We start from the raw sequence: 16478 nt of genomic DNA, 5'->3' as shown, positions 1-16478 counted from the left end.
AAATGGGCTAGGGTTATCAATGCAATTACAAGGGGAATATACAATGGTGCCATTGAGGTTACCGTCCATGGCGATGGTGAGAGACGGTGTTGTCGATGTCGACCCGTTCCTAGTTAGTCAAAACACCCTAGGAAACAGAAAAACCGCAAACTCAAAATCTCCAAAGGCAAATGTCAGATGGTGGTAGCGGGAAAGTGGTGGTTGTTTACACTTGGCAATGAGGAAGTGGGTGGAGGGGGAGTATATATAGTATAAGGGGGCTAACGGATACCTAGACATCAGGCAGATGCACTGCACGCAGGCAGGGGGAGCCGGATGTCCGTGTGTTGGGCCGAATGTCCAGGGCTTCACGACGGGCCGGATGTTTGGGCTAGGGTGGCCGGATGTCCGGGCTGGCGTGGATGCATTATGTGAAAGATGTCGGGTTTCCGGGCTAGGGCCGGATGTCTGGTGGCTCGCGTCGGGCCGGATGTCCGAGCCGTGTAGCACTTTGGTTGCCGGATTGCTGCTGTTGTTGACATCTCTAGGGGCCGGATGGCTGGGTCCTATGAACCTTCTCCAGTTCCTCTTCCATGGTTGCTTCCATGCTTCCCTCGTGGATGGTCTACTTGTTCCTCGGCGCTTGCACTCATTCTTGTCATCCGTTAAGCTCCGACAATACCTATGCAAGCACACGAGTGGAGTGTCAAGTAGTATACCATCCTCGAAGTTGTCAAGTGAGCACGTGTCAAGGAGATGATTCACCTTTGTGTATGTGAAGTAGATGTAACACGTGTCACTCGCAGAACAGACTCTTGACATGGTGATGTCTGTAGGATGCTCCGCATCAAAAAAGGGTCAGAATGTCGCTGGCGGTAAGTGCCGAGGTGATGAAGCGAATTGCCCCGGCAAGCCCTTTAAGAACAAAGGAAAATCCGCCAGGGGCCAGGAGAAAGAAGTCTGTAATGATGATAGTGATAAAGGGGATGAAGTGGAAACCAGTGAGCGGTAGTTTTAGAAGGCCACGGACACCCTGTGCGTTGACGGGGGGTGCATCTTTGCACACCTCCCATCGCCAACTCAAGCGGTGGGAACGGGAAGTCAATGTCGTGGAACCAGCGCTAGAGGCCCGGAAGCCACTCAAATGGTCCCGTACACCCATCATCTTGGACGAGGAGGACCATCCTAGCCGCATTGCTGTGGTGGGATGTCTGCCTATGTTGGTTTCTCCAACAATTAGCAACCACAAGGTCACAAAGATGTTGGTGGACGGTGGGGCCGGACTGAATCTGATTTCCCCAGTGATTATCAACAAGCTTCAGATAGAAGAAGAGGAGCTCGAGCTTATAGGCACGTTTCAAGGAGTCAACCCCGACAGGAGTCATCCTAAAGGGGAGATTAAGTTGCCAGTAATATTTGGGGGAGAGCTTAACTACCGGACTGAGAAGATTGTGCTTTACATGGTTGACCTCCCCCTATCGTACAGTGGAATCCTTGGATGCCCGGCCTTGGTCAAATTCATGGCGGCATCTCACTATGCCTACAATACCCTGAAGATGCCCGGGCCAATGGGAGTCCTCACCATCCCATCGGATGAGAAAGATGCCATCATTTGTGTGGACAAGATGTACAGGAACGCAGTCGCGGCAGAGGAAGCGACCGCAGCGGTTCCTGCCAAGGAGAGCAAAGGGAAGAAACAAGATTGTAGGACCTATGGCAAAGTGTCCGGAAGCATGCCCCTCCAAGTGCACGGCACCCATTGAAGACGTGCCAGAGTGTTCCAACAGCATGAGATCTAAGGTTGCTGCTCAGCAAGTGAAAAAGGTCCCAATAGGGCTGGCTGGCGTTGATGGTACTTTCACCATTTGTTGTCTGCCCACACGCCAGACCTGTTAAGCAGAAAGTCCAGAAGCAGGCCTTGGAGAGGCAATAGTTTATTACAGAAGAGATCAAGAAGCTTGAAGCAGCTGGTTTGATCAAAGGAGTGCGGAAGGCGAACGGGAAATGGAGGTTGTGCACTGACTTCACAAACCTCAACAAGGCTTGCCCAAAGGAGCCGCTCCCCTTGCCGTGTATTGATCAGATAGTGGATTCTACCTCAGGTTGTGATTTGCTCTCATTTCTGGATGCCTATTCTGGGTACCACCAGATCTTCATTACTCCATGTGGTACGTATTGCTTTGTCTGCATGCCATTCGGATTAAAGAATGCTGGGTCCACCTTTGCAAGGGTAGTCCAGATTGGTTTTGAACCTTAGCTGCACAGAAGCATTGGGGCTTATATGGATGACACTGTGGTCAAAACCAATGACAGAGCAACTCTCATTTAGGATTTGGAGGAGACATTCCCTACAGGAATTAGGCACTTTGCCGTTAGCCATGGCTGGCGGAAAAGGCATGCAAGGCTGACGGTGAAGACCTTTGCCGTCAGCCAGCAGACGGCAATAGGTCTGGCTGAATAGGCTATAGCAAAGGCCTCTTTTCCATCTGCTGGCGAGCGACAAAGATGAAATGGTCTTTGCCGTCAGGTAGCGGACGGCAAAGGACCTGGATGGCACACTTGGCAGCTTAGGGACGTTAAGGGGTTAACGGTGTGCTTTCCCATTTGCTGGCAGACGACAAAGATGCAAAGTTCTTTGTCATCTGCTAGCAGACGACAAAGATGCAAAGTACTTTGCCGTCTGCTAGCAGATGGGAAAGAAACCATATAGACTAGCCCAGTGCCCCCAGGTTCTACAGGTACCTACCACGTGGCAGCTTTGTCGTCTGCTGGTTGATGGTAAAGCTCTTTGGCGTCTGCCAGCGGACGGCAAAGTGCCTATATAGCCCCTTTTTTCTTCAATTCATTCAATTCGACAGAATTTCACATATATATACACACACACACACATTTGAAAATAATTTCAACAAGCATACCAACAATAAGATATACAAGTTTCCAACAACATATCCAACATACAATGATTTCCATCAACATATCCATATATACATACATACCCAAAACAAGTTTCCAACAACATATACATATATACGTACATATCCAAAAGAAGTTTCCAACAAGTTTCATAAACAAAAAGTAAGCACAAGGATAAGATTACACTCCATCAATGCAAGCTTCCTCATCTAAAGCAAATCTGCAAATTCGGAAAGATGAAAGTTAGAAGAAGAAGAAGAAGAAGAAGAAGGCTAGCTAGAAGAAAAAGAAGAAAAGGAAGAAGAAGAAGAAGAAGAAGAAGAAGAAGAAGAATTTAGCTTCTCTTTCTTTTTCTCCTATCCTATTCTTTATCTTCTTCTTCTTCTAACTAAGGTAGGTAAAAATGCTAAGTGTGTAGGTCGTTTTAGATTTAAGCTAGGTAAATAGGTCATTTTGGAGCTAACCTAGGTAAAATGAATCATATTGGAGCTAACCTAGGTAAACTTGGTTATTTTGGAGATAACCTAGGTAAAATGGATCATATTGGAGCTAACCTAGGTAAAATTGGTCAGTTTGGAGCTAACCTAGCTAATTAAGCCATTTTTAGTTAACTAAGCATATTATGACATTTTTGACATAAGTAAGCTAAGTATAGGTCTCTCTTCAGCTAACCCAGGTAACTAAGCATATTAGAGCTAATTTAGCATTTTAGAGCTAACTTGGAGCTAGCTTAGGTCATTTTGGAGCTAACTTAGGTAAAATTGATCATTTTGGAGCTAATTAGGCTTATTATGTCATTCTAAGTGCATTGGAGATAACTTAGGTCATTTCGAGGAAACATAACACCATCGCGAGGTCATCGTCAGACAAAATAGGCTGCACCTCCTAATCCCCACTCTGCTCCTCTTCTTCCTCACTCCATTCTATATCAGCCTCGATGCTCCTTTTGCTGTAGCCAGAGTCGTTGCTGCTTTGGCTATAGCCAGAGTCGCTGTTGCTGCTCCCATTGTCTGACCAAATGTAATAAAGTTTTTTTAACAATCGATGTGAGACAAAGCCAAATGTAGAGGAGGAAGAGGCAGAACGGACTGACATCGTCGTCGTCCTGGTAGCGCATGCGGCACATAGTCGTGTTGAGCACCTTCACGGTGAGCATGGTGTCGCCATCGTACCTGAAGACAAGGAAGTACCCGTGTCACAGGTCATAGGAATGGAAGAACTGCTTCCAACCATGACACAGGTACATGTGGTCGTACCTTATCACCAGCTCCATGTCCCAATGCCTGCCAAGCCCACTGCCGGCCTGTGGCAGCTTCACATTCTTTGGCTGATGGCCGTCCAGCATGTTCATGAAAGTGTCAGGCAGCCTCTGCAGCGTTGGTCAAGGAGTGATGTAGCAAATAGTAGAGTTATCATAAAGAGATGGGTGAAGGGGAGATTGATCATTTTATATACCTGCCTCCTGGAGGAATTCTCAAGTCTGATACTGAAGAACTCGAACCCATCCAACTCATGCTCTGGTGTGGTAGACTGCAGCCTGCGCTGTCAGCCTCCCCCATATCTGATAAGGAGCATAAGAGACCAATTAGTATCATGAGCATCAGCTAAACAAAACCTCAAGAAATAAGCATCTGTCAGCAAGACAAATTGATCATGGATATGAAACTTTGTAATGCTCATGGTTCAAATTGATCATAGGTACATTAGAATTAATAAAATTTCATTACAAGCCAGGTGAAATGCTTACATACTCATTTTTGAGAAGGATAAAAGATATTAGTCAATAGGAAAAAATGCTGACCAAAATACCACTATGTTATTACAATTGTTAGTAGTTACTACTCCTAAAACAACAAGTGGACACTGGGTTGTTTTAGGAGATGAAAGTCTGAATCCCTTTATGATTCTACTAGTTCAATAGATAGAGAGCTACAAATAAGGGCAAGATGAACAAAAATTACTACACTTACTGTGGTTTGTTAGTGACAACACCAGTACACTTAATTTATGCATTAGTACTTCAACTAGTTAAAGATTGCATGCCTCAACATCCCTGGTATACTTATGATGTTTTTGGCATTCATTTTCCACTCCAATTTCTCATAATACTTGTAACAGAAGATGCAAATTAGCTTATAGTAATGAAATAATGTACACCGGAATTTTTTGCCAAGTTAAGATGGTTTGTCTTCTTTATACACAGATTGTTTGTGTCGAATGCAAGGTTTTTGAGTAGCCGAGCCAAGCCAAGTTGCCATGGCTACGGCTTGCTGGCTTGAGTCAGCAACTTGGTTTGATTAGTGGCACATCGAATATGAAGAAGATACAAATTACTGATTAAAACTAGAGTTTGTAAGATCTTTGAGAGCATGACATATGAGAAGTGAAAGTTGTCCTAAATTCCACCACCATTCTTCCTTTGCCCGGCAGGCAAAAGTAGGGATATTATCTTTGCTCTCTTCAACCCCTTGCTAGTCAACCGCACATTATGAAATAGTATGACTTCGATACAAAGAGATATTAAATTTTGTTCTAATAACTAGGGCTCTATATTCTACAGGGCATATGGTACTCTATATTCTGCCACAAATAAAAAAATGGACTGGGTGCATTCTGCCTTGCTCAAAGTCCATACAATAAACATAACTTGTAATAGCACACTCAAATATAAGCTCATTGTCCATACACAATGAAAAGCATGCCCACTATCTACTATCCATTATACAATCAAATATATATGCTTTGGTATGCACCATTACATACATTCTAACTATCCATCCAATGAAATTATGAAACCATAGAAGAACATGGAAAAAATCGGTTGCTATGCGCAGTAGGGCAATACCTTCAATTTTTTGAGTGCAAAAGATAGAGAAGGCCTTGCTGCTTCTATTCGCCAGCTCCACAGTCCTCCGTGCTAACAGCAGAGAAAAATGAGAGATGCGTCAGATCCGAATGAGAAACGAGAAAGAGTGGAGGGGGAGGGGGCACCGCGCCTCTGCTCCCAGCCGTGGGCGCCTCCATGCGCCGCCACCAAAGCACCCTCGTTCCCTGTCGCCAGCACGGTGGCCACGTCTGGAGTAGCCGTCAAGAGGTAAAGCAGGGGAAAGAGGGAGGGAGGAGGGAGGGAGGAGGGAATGCACCTACCTCGAGCATCGGGGCCGGCTGTGGTGCTGGAGGAGAGGGGCGCCGGGGCGGAGGAGGGGGTCATCGGGGCGGCGGGGGCGGCGCGGCGATGGGGGTGGCGTGGGGGCAGCGGCGACACAAGGGCGGGGTGGCGCGGGGCGGCGGCTGCACGGATGCATGATGGAGATAGAGAGAGGGGACAGAGAGATGGGTCATGGGGGGTCATTGGAATTTTGTTACGGCATGGTTCTTTGACGTCTGCTAGCAGACGGCAAAGAGCTAGCTAACGGACGTTAGTTTGGCCACTTTCTTTGTCGTTTTCTAGATGACGGCAAAGAAAGTGTGTGTTAGCTAGTGGGACACCTAAATCTTTGCCGTCTTCTAGCTGACGGCAAAGTTTCTATGACGTCTGCTAGCAGACGACAAAGAGCAGACTGACGGCAAACAAGGTCTTTGCCGTCATCTCACTCTTTGCCGTCAGTTTTCTTCAAGCTGATGGCAAAGACACTCTTTCTCGTCAGCTGGCTGACGGCAAAGATCCTGATTCCAGTAGTGATTCGCAAATCTGTGCAAGATCAACCTGAAGCTAAACCCGGAGAAATGTGTGTTTGGCGTCCCCTCCAGCAAGCTACTTGGGTACTTTGTATCCCACAGGGGGATCGAAGCCAATCCTGACAAGATCAAGGCCATCGAGCACATACAAGCGTCAAAGATGTGAGGCGCCTGACGGGATGCGTTGCCGCGCTAAATAGATTCATCTCCAAGTCTGTCAAGCGTGCCCTGCTGTTCTTCAAGATTTTGGTAACGACCGGAGACCGACGCTCTAGAAGCCTTCCAGTTATTTCGCAATCACCATGTGTTTTATTAGCTTGTTGCATTGCATCATGTCATCATGCTTCATCTCATCTAATTTCGCAACTCAAATAAACAAGTCGTATGGATCTTCGATCCATTTAAATCGACGGAATTCACATGGTGATTTCTCTTTATAACCTATATATCCTCTCAATATTTAGGGAGCTACTATAAATATTCCATTAGTTTTGAATTAACTGCAACCCACTTGCAATTTAATTCTCGTCCCTTTGGCTTCTTGTTTATTCTCCAAACTTTCTCCATAATTCTTTCTCCATTTATCGAGGCTCCTCCTAAATTCTCAACATTTTGGACCTACTGAATACCCACTTCTTTCTCACACTCATTTGAATTCAAACTTCGCACTTGTGATCTTTTCTGTTTTTCTTGGATCAAGCTCATTTTTATGAGTCCGGGAAGAATACCCTCCTGCTCAAGTTCCACCCCTAACCTCTCTTTCTTTTATTTCTTATCTCTGTTTTGTTTTTATTTTCTTTAGAGTGAGATAGAGAGGATGGCCCAGCAGCCGGGCCGGCCTGCTTCCTCGCAGTCCATTTGGCCCAAGGCCCAGCTGCACAAACCCTAGCCTCCCCTGCTTGAACCCCTCTTCTGTCCATCAATCCCTCTGCCCGCCGCCACCACACACAGCCAGCGCGAGGAGGACGCGCTCGATCCCGTCGCCCCTCTCCCTCGACGACCAGCGCTGCCCCTGCAGCCACCCACCTCCTCCTCATGATCCATCCTTGTGCCCAACTTCTGATCGAGCAGGAGCCTCGATCTCGAGCTCCTCTGCCTCTTCCCCAGGCGCCCAGGCATCGTGAAGCTGTCCGAGGCCCTGAGCAGGAAGGCTCGGCCTCGACCCCGCGCACCACCGCTGTCCGCGAGCACTAGTGGACCCTGCAGCCTCCTCTACCCTCTCCACGAGCTAGCTGCAGCAGTAGCCCCAGGCCTCCCGCGCTCGACCTCGTCCCCACCCACCTGCCTCCAGGAAGTGTCCAGCACTCCACACCCTCAGGTGACCCCACCGTCTGACTGTCGCGTTGCCATCTCCAGCCACCTACACCATTGCCTCCTCCGCCCAACGACACTCTGCGTCGCTCGCCATGGACGTCGTTGCACCTCGGCCTCGTCTTTGCACTTCCGTTGCTTTGCTAGCTCCATCACCGCCCCTGCGGCAACCATGCTGACTTCGCTCAGGTAGGTCACCACTACTGCTCCCCTACACTATCACCAAGTCCACATGCGCATGCTGTTGTTGTCTTGCCCCATGCATCCTCCACTGCTGCAAGCACAACATCCGCAAGCCCTGATGCCTTTGGTTGCAGCCGGTTCATTTTCTACTGCTGGATACCGACGTCTTCGTGGATTCGCCAAGTACCAACACCGGCAAGTACCAATACCGGAATGACAAGTACCCCGACAATGTGTACAACTACTTTCACGATGATATGAGCACAACTACCATCGACGTGCATTTTGCCAAGTACCTCTTGGATCCGACAAGTACCCCGATGACGTGTGTACCACCACCGTCAACCCTCGAAGACTCCGTCGACGTCAAGTTCCTCGCCGTGACCCCGAACATCTACGAAACGTGAACCACTACTTCCACTACCGTCGTCGTGTACCACTACTTCCACTACGACCGTCCCAGGAACGTCTACTTCCGCTACCGCATCGAACTTGATTCGTTCCGAAAATGCACGCTTCGAACGTATAACCTTGAGACGATGCCTGTGGACAAATGCAAGTGTTGTATGAGATGCTCCCTACTTTGCTCCATGTCCGAGTTGTCATTGCATGTTCCTCCTCGATCGCCATGCCATTGATCCGTGGGAACCCGTTAACCGGGGTCACCCCACCATCTTTTGCATGCTCCGTTCATCACATTCTTTTTCACCAACATCTCGACAAGTTGTCGGATCATCGGAATGTTGTTGTGGCACCATTTCCGTTGTTGTTTCCATGGCACCCCTTTTGTTCCGACATGGTGACTAAATGCTTCATAACATGCTCATGTCAACATTTTCATAAAATGGCATAAAACTTGCATATGTCATCCGCATCATGATAACAACATTTAAAATCTTTAAAATTGTTGTTTGCATTAAGAATTGCTAAATGGCATGTGGGAATATTTCTGGAATTATTGTTTGTTTTTTCCGGCCTCATTTAAACTTGCCTAAATAGTTAGTTTATTTATGCTTCACCTCTTGCCATGTTTAACAACATTTAATATTATTGAGTAGCATGAACGAGAGAAAACTAAATAATTGGATGTGGTGATTCATCAATATGGAACTCGTTGCATATTGAGCTCCACTTAATTTGTAGTGTTGTTTGTTGCACTTTGCCATGCCATGCATATTTAAACTGTACATGCATCATACTTGGTTGAACATCATGCCTTGTTCATGTGTTGTTTGTTTACCATGTTGTTCGCTTCCTTCGGGTTGTGCTTCTTCTTGATAGTTCCTGTTTTGTTGTGATTGTAAGGATTCTTTCAGCTATGCTTGGTTTGTCTACGCCCGTTCGTCCTCTTCATGGACTCGTTCTTCTTCCTAGAGGGATTTCAGGAAAGATGATCGTTACCTAGGATCTCACTACTATCATTGCTATGCTAGTTGTCTCAATGCTATCGGTATGTCGCGCTTCCTACCACTTGTTATCAAGCCTCCCATTATGGCATGAACAACCTCTAACCTTTTCCACCATCCTAGCAGCCGTTGTTTGGCTATGTTACCGCTTTTCTTAGCCCCACTTATAGCGTTGCTAGTTGCAGGTGCAGTTGCAGGTTGTTCCATGTTGGAACATGGATATCTTGGAATATCACAATATCTCTTATATTAATTAATGCACATATATACTTGGTAAAGGGTGGAAGGCTCGGCCTTTTGCCTGGAGTTTTGTTCCACTCTTGCCGCCCTAGTTTCAGTCATACTGGTGTTATGTTCCTTGATTTTGTGTCCCTAACACGATGAGGGTTTATGGGCCCCTCTTGACAGTTCGCTTTGAATAAAACTCTTCTAGCGAGGCCCAACATTGGTTTTACCATTTGCCTAATAAAAACTAAAACTTGCATAGGGACCGGCTAGCACCCGAGGATTCTTAATCAACCCCCGGGCCAGTGCTTCTCGTGAGTGTTGGTCCAAACTAGAGCATTGTGCGGGGCCACCCCAGGGCAACCTGGGTTATTTTGGCACCTGTACGCGTTGCTCATCCGTCGTGGCCTGAGACGAGATACGCAAAGCTACTATCAGGATGTCGGCACGTCGGGAGGTCTTGCTGGTTTTGTTTTACCATTGTCGAAATGTCTTGTGCACTGGGATCCCATGTCTGGTCGGATATCCCATGATGGAGGATTGTCTCCGCTGATTGTGAGCTTTTCATAGGCTAAGTTGGGACACCCTTGCAGGGTTTAAACTTTCAAGAACAGTGCCCACTGTTATGTAGTAGATGGGAATTTTTTAATGTCCGGTTGTAGAGAACTTGACACCAGGCTTGATTTAAAATACACCAACCGCGTGTGTAACCATGATGGTCTCTTTTTGGGTGAGTTCGAGAAGAGAATACGGTGGGTGAGGGAGTCCTGGACTAGGGGGTGTCCGGATAGCCGAACTATCATTATCGGCCGGACTCCAAGACTATGAACATACAAGATTGAAGACTCCGTCCCGTGTCCGGATGGGACTTTCCTTGGCGTGGAAGGCAAGCTTGGAAATACGGATATGTATATCAACTACCATTGTAACCGACTCTGTGTAACCCTAGCCCTCTCTGGTGTCTATATAAACCGGAGGGTTTTAGTCCATAGAACAACGACAACAATCATACCATAGGCTAGCTTCTAGGGTTTAGCCTCCTTGATATCGTGGTAGATCCACTCTTGTACTACCCATATCATCAATATCAATCAAGCAGGAGTAGGGTTTTACCTCCATCGAGAGGCCCCGAACCTGGGTAAAAACATCGTGTCCCTTGTCTCCTGTTACCATCCGCCTAGACGCACAGTCCGGGACCCCCTACCCGAGATCCGCCGGTTTTGACACCGACATTGTTGCTTTCATTGAGAGTTCCTCTGTGCCGTCACGATGAGGAAGGATGTCTCTTCCCGTCTTTAAAGACGGTACCATCGCCAAAGGAGCTTTGGCCGCCGGCCAAACTATCCGACTAGGTTGTTTTCTTATGACCGCATGTTCGGCCATCGCTTCGACGATGGCCTCTCGGGTCATGAAAAGCGATCTTCACGTCAACTCGGAATTCACCGAGCAACTAGATCTGATGGAGCTCTCTTCCATAAACGAGCTCTTGGATCGCATCGCCGCCCTGGGAGTCGCTACAGACTTCAATCAGATCGGGCTTAAAACCGATTTGAGAGAGATTAACTCTCCCCAGGCTACCCACCACGTTGTTGTGGTAGAAGAACAACGCGGCGATTCTTCTTCTATATTAAAAACCGTTTGTGTCCGGACTCCTGATCCCTCCATGCCGGATTCCCGCGGAGGGACGGACGTCAATCAAGTACTGAACCTAAAGTCAGGTAGCGGACCAGATTCGTTGGACGACATCCAGCAATCCAAACTACCAAATTCGGAAACTTTTCGGCCCTTGAGCCTCAAGTTGGGCAGGGTTCCAGACTTAAATCCACCCGCCCACCCAAACATAAGCGATCTATCTCAAATCCGGCAAGAGCTTGCTGAAACAGTACATCATTACTGGGCCAGATTCCTCCTGGTTATGGACAGGATAAAGGACTGCCGTGAGGAAAATGCAATCCCAATTTTCTGCAACAATTGCACGGACAAGGGGATCTTGAACGCCGTAAGTCGTCGCGAAATTACACGCTTCGCCGACCTGGCGTCCATAGTACGAAAGTACTGTGCGATGGAGAGTGTCCGGAAAACCGAAACTAAGTTTTGGGACAGTCCGGCTCCGAACACACCCCTAGTCCGAAACAAAAGGGTGCATCATGCTCAGGCACCCGAGACAAAAACGAAAAAACAAACACCCCATAAAGGGCACGGAACCGTACTGGAGGGATGGCTCAGCGGACCCTGTAAAATTCATAGTACAGAGGGCGACACTCCAACACATAGCCTTCGAGCATGTTGGATACTGCGGCAGGTGGCCAAAAGTGGCGAAGAGCTTCTAGCCCCGGAGAACCACCCCAACAGTACTAGTACGGTATTAACAGTCTTCGAGACTTCCGCATCAAATAATATGCGGAAACGAACAATCCGCAGTCTCGCCGAAGTCTACCAAGTAGCAACAACAAATCCATGGAGCTACACGGCTATCACCTTCAACGCCAGCGATGAACCTAAATTCCGAACAGCCCGAGCACCAGCCGCATTGGTCCTCAGTCCAATAGTGGACGGCTTTCGTCTTACCAAGGTACTCATGGATGGCGGCAGCGGATTAAACCTCATCTACGAGGAAACCCTTCGAAATATGGAAATAGACTGGAGCCGCATTGAGCGAAGCAGCACAGCCTTTAGAGGAATAATCCCTAGTCGGGAAGCACGCTGCATAGAAAAAATTACACTTGATGTGGTGTTCAGCTCGCCGGACAATTACAGGTCCGAGGAGGTCACGTTCCAAGTGGCCCCGTTTAGCAGCGGATATCACGCTTTATTAGGGCAAGAGGCATTCACAATTTTTCAAGCCATACCCCATTACGGGTACATGAAGCTTAAAATGCTCGGGCCCAATGGAATCATCACTCTTGTCAGTGATCCGGACATAGCACTCCGCGCCGAAAACAAGATAGCCGCACTAGCCCTAGAGGAACTATCCGAAGCCCTAGCGGCAGAGGAACTCACTGCGCTGCACTCAACGGTGACCAGGGACGATGTGATACTCGATAAGAGATCCAAGTCCACCTCTTTTAAACCAGCGGACGAAATAGTCAAATTCCAGGTCCATCCAACGGACCCCACAAAGATGGCCTCCATCGGGGCACAATTAAACCCTGATGTAGACTCCGCACTATGAGAATTCCTTCGGGAAATTTGGGACATCTTTGCCTGGCACCCTTCAGATATGCCAGGAATCCCACGCAGATTGGCAGAACATAGCCTAAACATCCTAAAAGTATTCAAGCCAGTCAAACAGGCTCTTCGGCGATTTTCCGAACCCAAAAGACAGGCCATGGGAGAGGAGCTAGCCAAACTATTGGAAGTCGGATTCATCAGAGACATCAAACATCCGGACTAGCTAGCAAACCTGGTAATGGTACCAAAAAAGGACAAATCCTGGCGCCTGTGTGTCAATTTTAAAGACCTTAACAAGGCTTGTCCAAAGGATCCTTTCCCCCTTCCCCGCATCGATCAAATCATCAATGCTACCGCAGGGTACGATTCATTGTGCTTCCTCGACGCATACTCCGGCTACCATCAAATCAAGATGGCAGAGACAGACCAAGCCGCAACGGCATTCATTACTCCATACGGACCATTCTGCTTCAACACGATGCCCTTCAGACTCAAAAACGCCGGCGCAACATATCAACGCATGATTCAGACATGTCTGGCTACCCAGATCGGCAAAACAGTGGAGGCATACATAGACGATGTAGTGGTCAAAACCAAACACGTTGAAACTTTAGTAGACGACTTGAGGCTCACATTCGACAACCTCCGAGCATATGACATTAAGCGCAACCCGGAAAAATGCGTTTTCGGCGTACCAGCCGGAAAGCTCTTGGGCTTCATTGTATCCGGTAGAGGAATTGAAGCAAACCCAGCCAAGATCCGACCTCTGTCACAGTTGGATATCCCAAAAGACCTCAAACAAATACAAAAATTGACTGGATGCGTGGCGGCTCTAAGCCGCTTCATCTCTCGTTTGGGAGAAAAGGCATTGCCCCTCTATCGCCTCCTCAGGCGCACCGAACACTTCGAATGGACGGATGCTGCCACGGCCGGACTCGAAGAAATAAAGGCCATATTGGTAACAAATCCGGTCCTGGCCGCGCCCAACTTGGGCGAACCAATGTTGTTATATATCGCGGCAACACATCAAGTTGTAAGCGCGGTGCTCGTCGTCGAACAAGAAACAGAAGGGCACAAATTCCCTCTTCAAAAACCAGTGTACTACGTATCCACTGTCTTAACTCCATGCAAGTCCCGGTACCCGCACTATCAAAAGATAGCATATGCGGTGTTCATGGCATCCCAGAAGCTGCGACACTACTTTCAAGAGTGTTCGATAATAGTGGCCTCCGAAGTACCCCTCGACGACATTATAAACAACCGCGACGTGACGGGCAGGATTGCAAAATGGGCCATCGAGCTCTTACCATTCGACATAACCTACAAACCACGGCGAGCTATAAAGTCGCAAGTCTTGGCTGACTTCATCGCTAAATGGACCGAAGCCGAACTCCCTAAAGAGTACGGCGCATACTCCAATTGGATCATGCATTTCGATGGCTCCAAAATGTTGGCCGGCTTGGGGGCTGGCATCGTATTGACGTCCCCAACCGGAGACACAGTCCAATACGTACTTCAGATAATGTACACGGACTCCAACAATGCAGGCGAATATGAGGCCCTTCTACATGGTCTCCGGATGGCAATCTCCATGGGTATTCAACGCCTAGAGGTGCGCGGGGATTCAAACCTCGCAATATCCCAAGTAAATGGAGACTTTGACGCCAAGGATCCGAAAATGGCAGCCTATCGTAACACTGTCTTAAAAATGTCAGCTCGATTCGAAGGACTCGAATTCCACCATGTAGCCCGGGATAATAACCCGGCAGCCGACGTGTTGGCACGCATCGGTGCAAAACGTGATGCCGTCCCTCCAGACATCTTCCTAGAACGGCTCTTTAAGCCATCCGTATTATGGGAAGAGGAGTCGGAAATAACAACCCGGAAACAACCGCACCAACCAACACAGAACAATCTGACATAGTCGGCGGCTCAGCCAATGAAATAACACCTTCAGCCCACGAAATAATGGCAGTAATTGCCTCGTGGACAGAACCATTCCTAGCCTACTTAATTAGGCAGGAACTTCCCGAAGACCAAAATGAGGCCCGCTGCATAGTTCGGCGATCTAAAGCCTACAAGGTCCATGAGGGAGAACTTTATAAGAAAAGCACAACTGGGGTCCTTCAAAGGTGCATCTCCGAAGAGGAAGGGCGAAATCTCCTGGCTGAAATTCACGCCGGACTCGGCGGGCACCACGCCGCATCTCGGTCCCTTGTGGGCAAGGCCTTCCGTACATGATTTTATTGGCCGACTGCCCAGGCAGATGCTCAGGATTTAGTCCAACGATGCGTCGGTTGCCAGCTCTTTGCTAATCAAAGCCACATGCCACCCACCGCCCTCAAAACTATACCCATCACCTAGACGTTCACGGTCTGGGGGCTTGACATGGTTGGACCCCTTAAAGGGGGAACCCACAGGCAAAAATACCTATTGGTCATGGTGGATAAATTCACCAAATGGATACAGGCCAAGCCAGTTAAAACGGCCGAATCCGGACCTGTGATAGACTTCATATCTAGGGTAGTACACCGTTATGGCGTCCCCCACAGCATCATCACTGATAATGGCACGAATTTCATGGCCGACGAGGTTAAACTCTGGTGCAAAAACATGGGCATCAAGCTCGACTATGCTTCAGTCTATCACCCTCAAACTAACGGTCAAGTCGAACGATCAAATGGTCTAATCATGAGCGGCATCAAACCCAGGTTAGTGCGGTCCCTCACGGAATCTAACACGCACTGGGTGGAGGAGCTCGACTTCGTACTCTGGGGGCTGCGGATCATGCCAAATCGTACTACCGGATTCACACCATTCTTTATGGTATACGGCGCAGAGGCAGTTTTGCCCTGCGATATAATTCATGACTCACCTCGAGTGCGCATGTACGAAGAAAGAGAAGCCGAGTTGGATCGGCAGGACAGTTTGGATGCATTGGAGGAGGAGCGCGACGTGGCAAAGGCTCGTTCCACATTCTATCAGCAGCAGGCTCGAAGATATCAAAGCAGAGAAGTACGAGCCAAAACTTACAATGTTGGCGAACTAGTTCTATGCCTGCCGGACAAGAAAAAGGACAAACTCAAGCCCAAATGGGAAGGCCCCTTCATCATCGACCAAGTCCTGACCGGTGGAGCATACCGTCTGCGAAACGCATCGGACAACCGACTCGAGCCGAACCCGTGGAACGCAGCCCGCCTCCGAAGATTCTATGCCTAGCACCGGACTCAGAGTTCGTCTCCTTCCTCCATCCACATTTTATACTTCAGCTGTCTTTTGTTTCTCTCTTTTCTCCTCCCTTTTTCATAGAGCCTTTGAGGGCTGATCTGCGCATTGTTCGCACACACTTGACGTGCTACCTGCACTCATTATACCTGGGGGCTTCTTTAACGGAAGCTTATTTATACAGGCTTTATGCCCAACACATGTGTCAAACTTCGGCATGTACCTTTTATTCACCATTATATGCATCGATATGACTTAAGTTTTGGCCAAGCTGGGTTGCCTGGCTCCTGTGATTACCCCTACGTTCCCGATTATTCGGCTAGGAGGTAAAGGGAGCACCTCTGCGTTATTTACTACCGGGTCAGCCGGATGTGGACCTTAGACTGG

Source organism: Triticum aestivum, chromosome 6B, assembly GCF_018294505.1.
Source record: "Triticum aestivum cultivar Chinese Spring chromosome 6B, IWGSC CS RefSeq v2.1, whole genome shotgun sequence".
NCBI lineage: Eukaryota > Viridiplantae > Streptophyta > Magnoliopsida > Poales > Poaceae > Triticum > Triticum aestivum.
Note: the sequence above shows the minus strand (reverse complement) of the source record.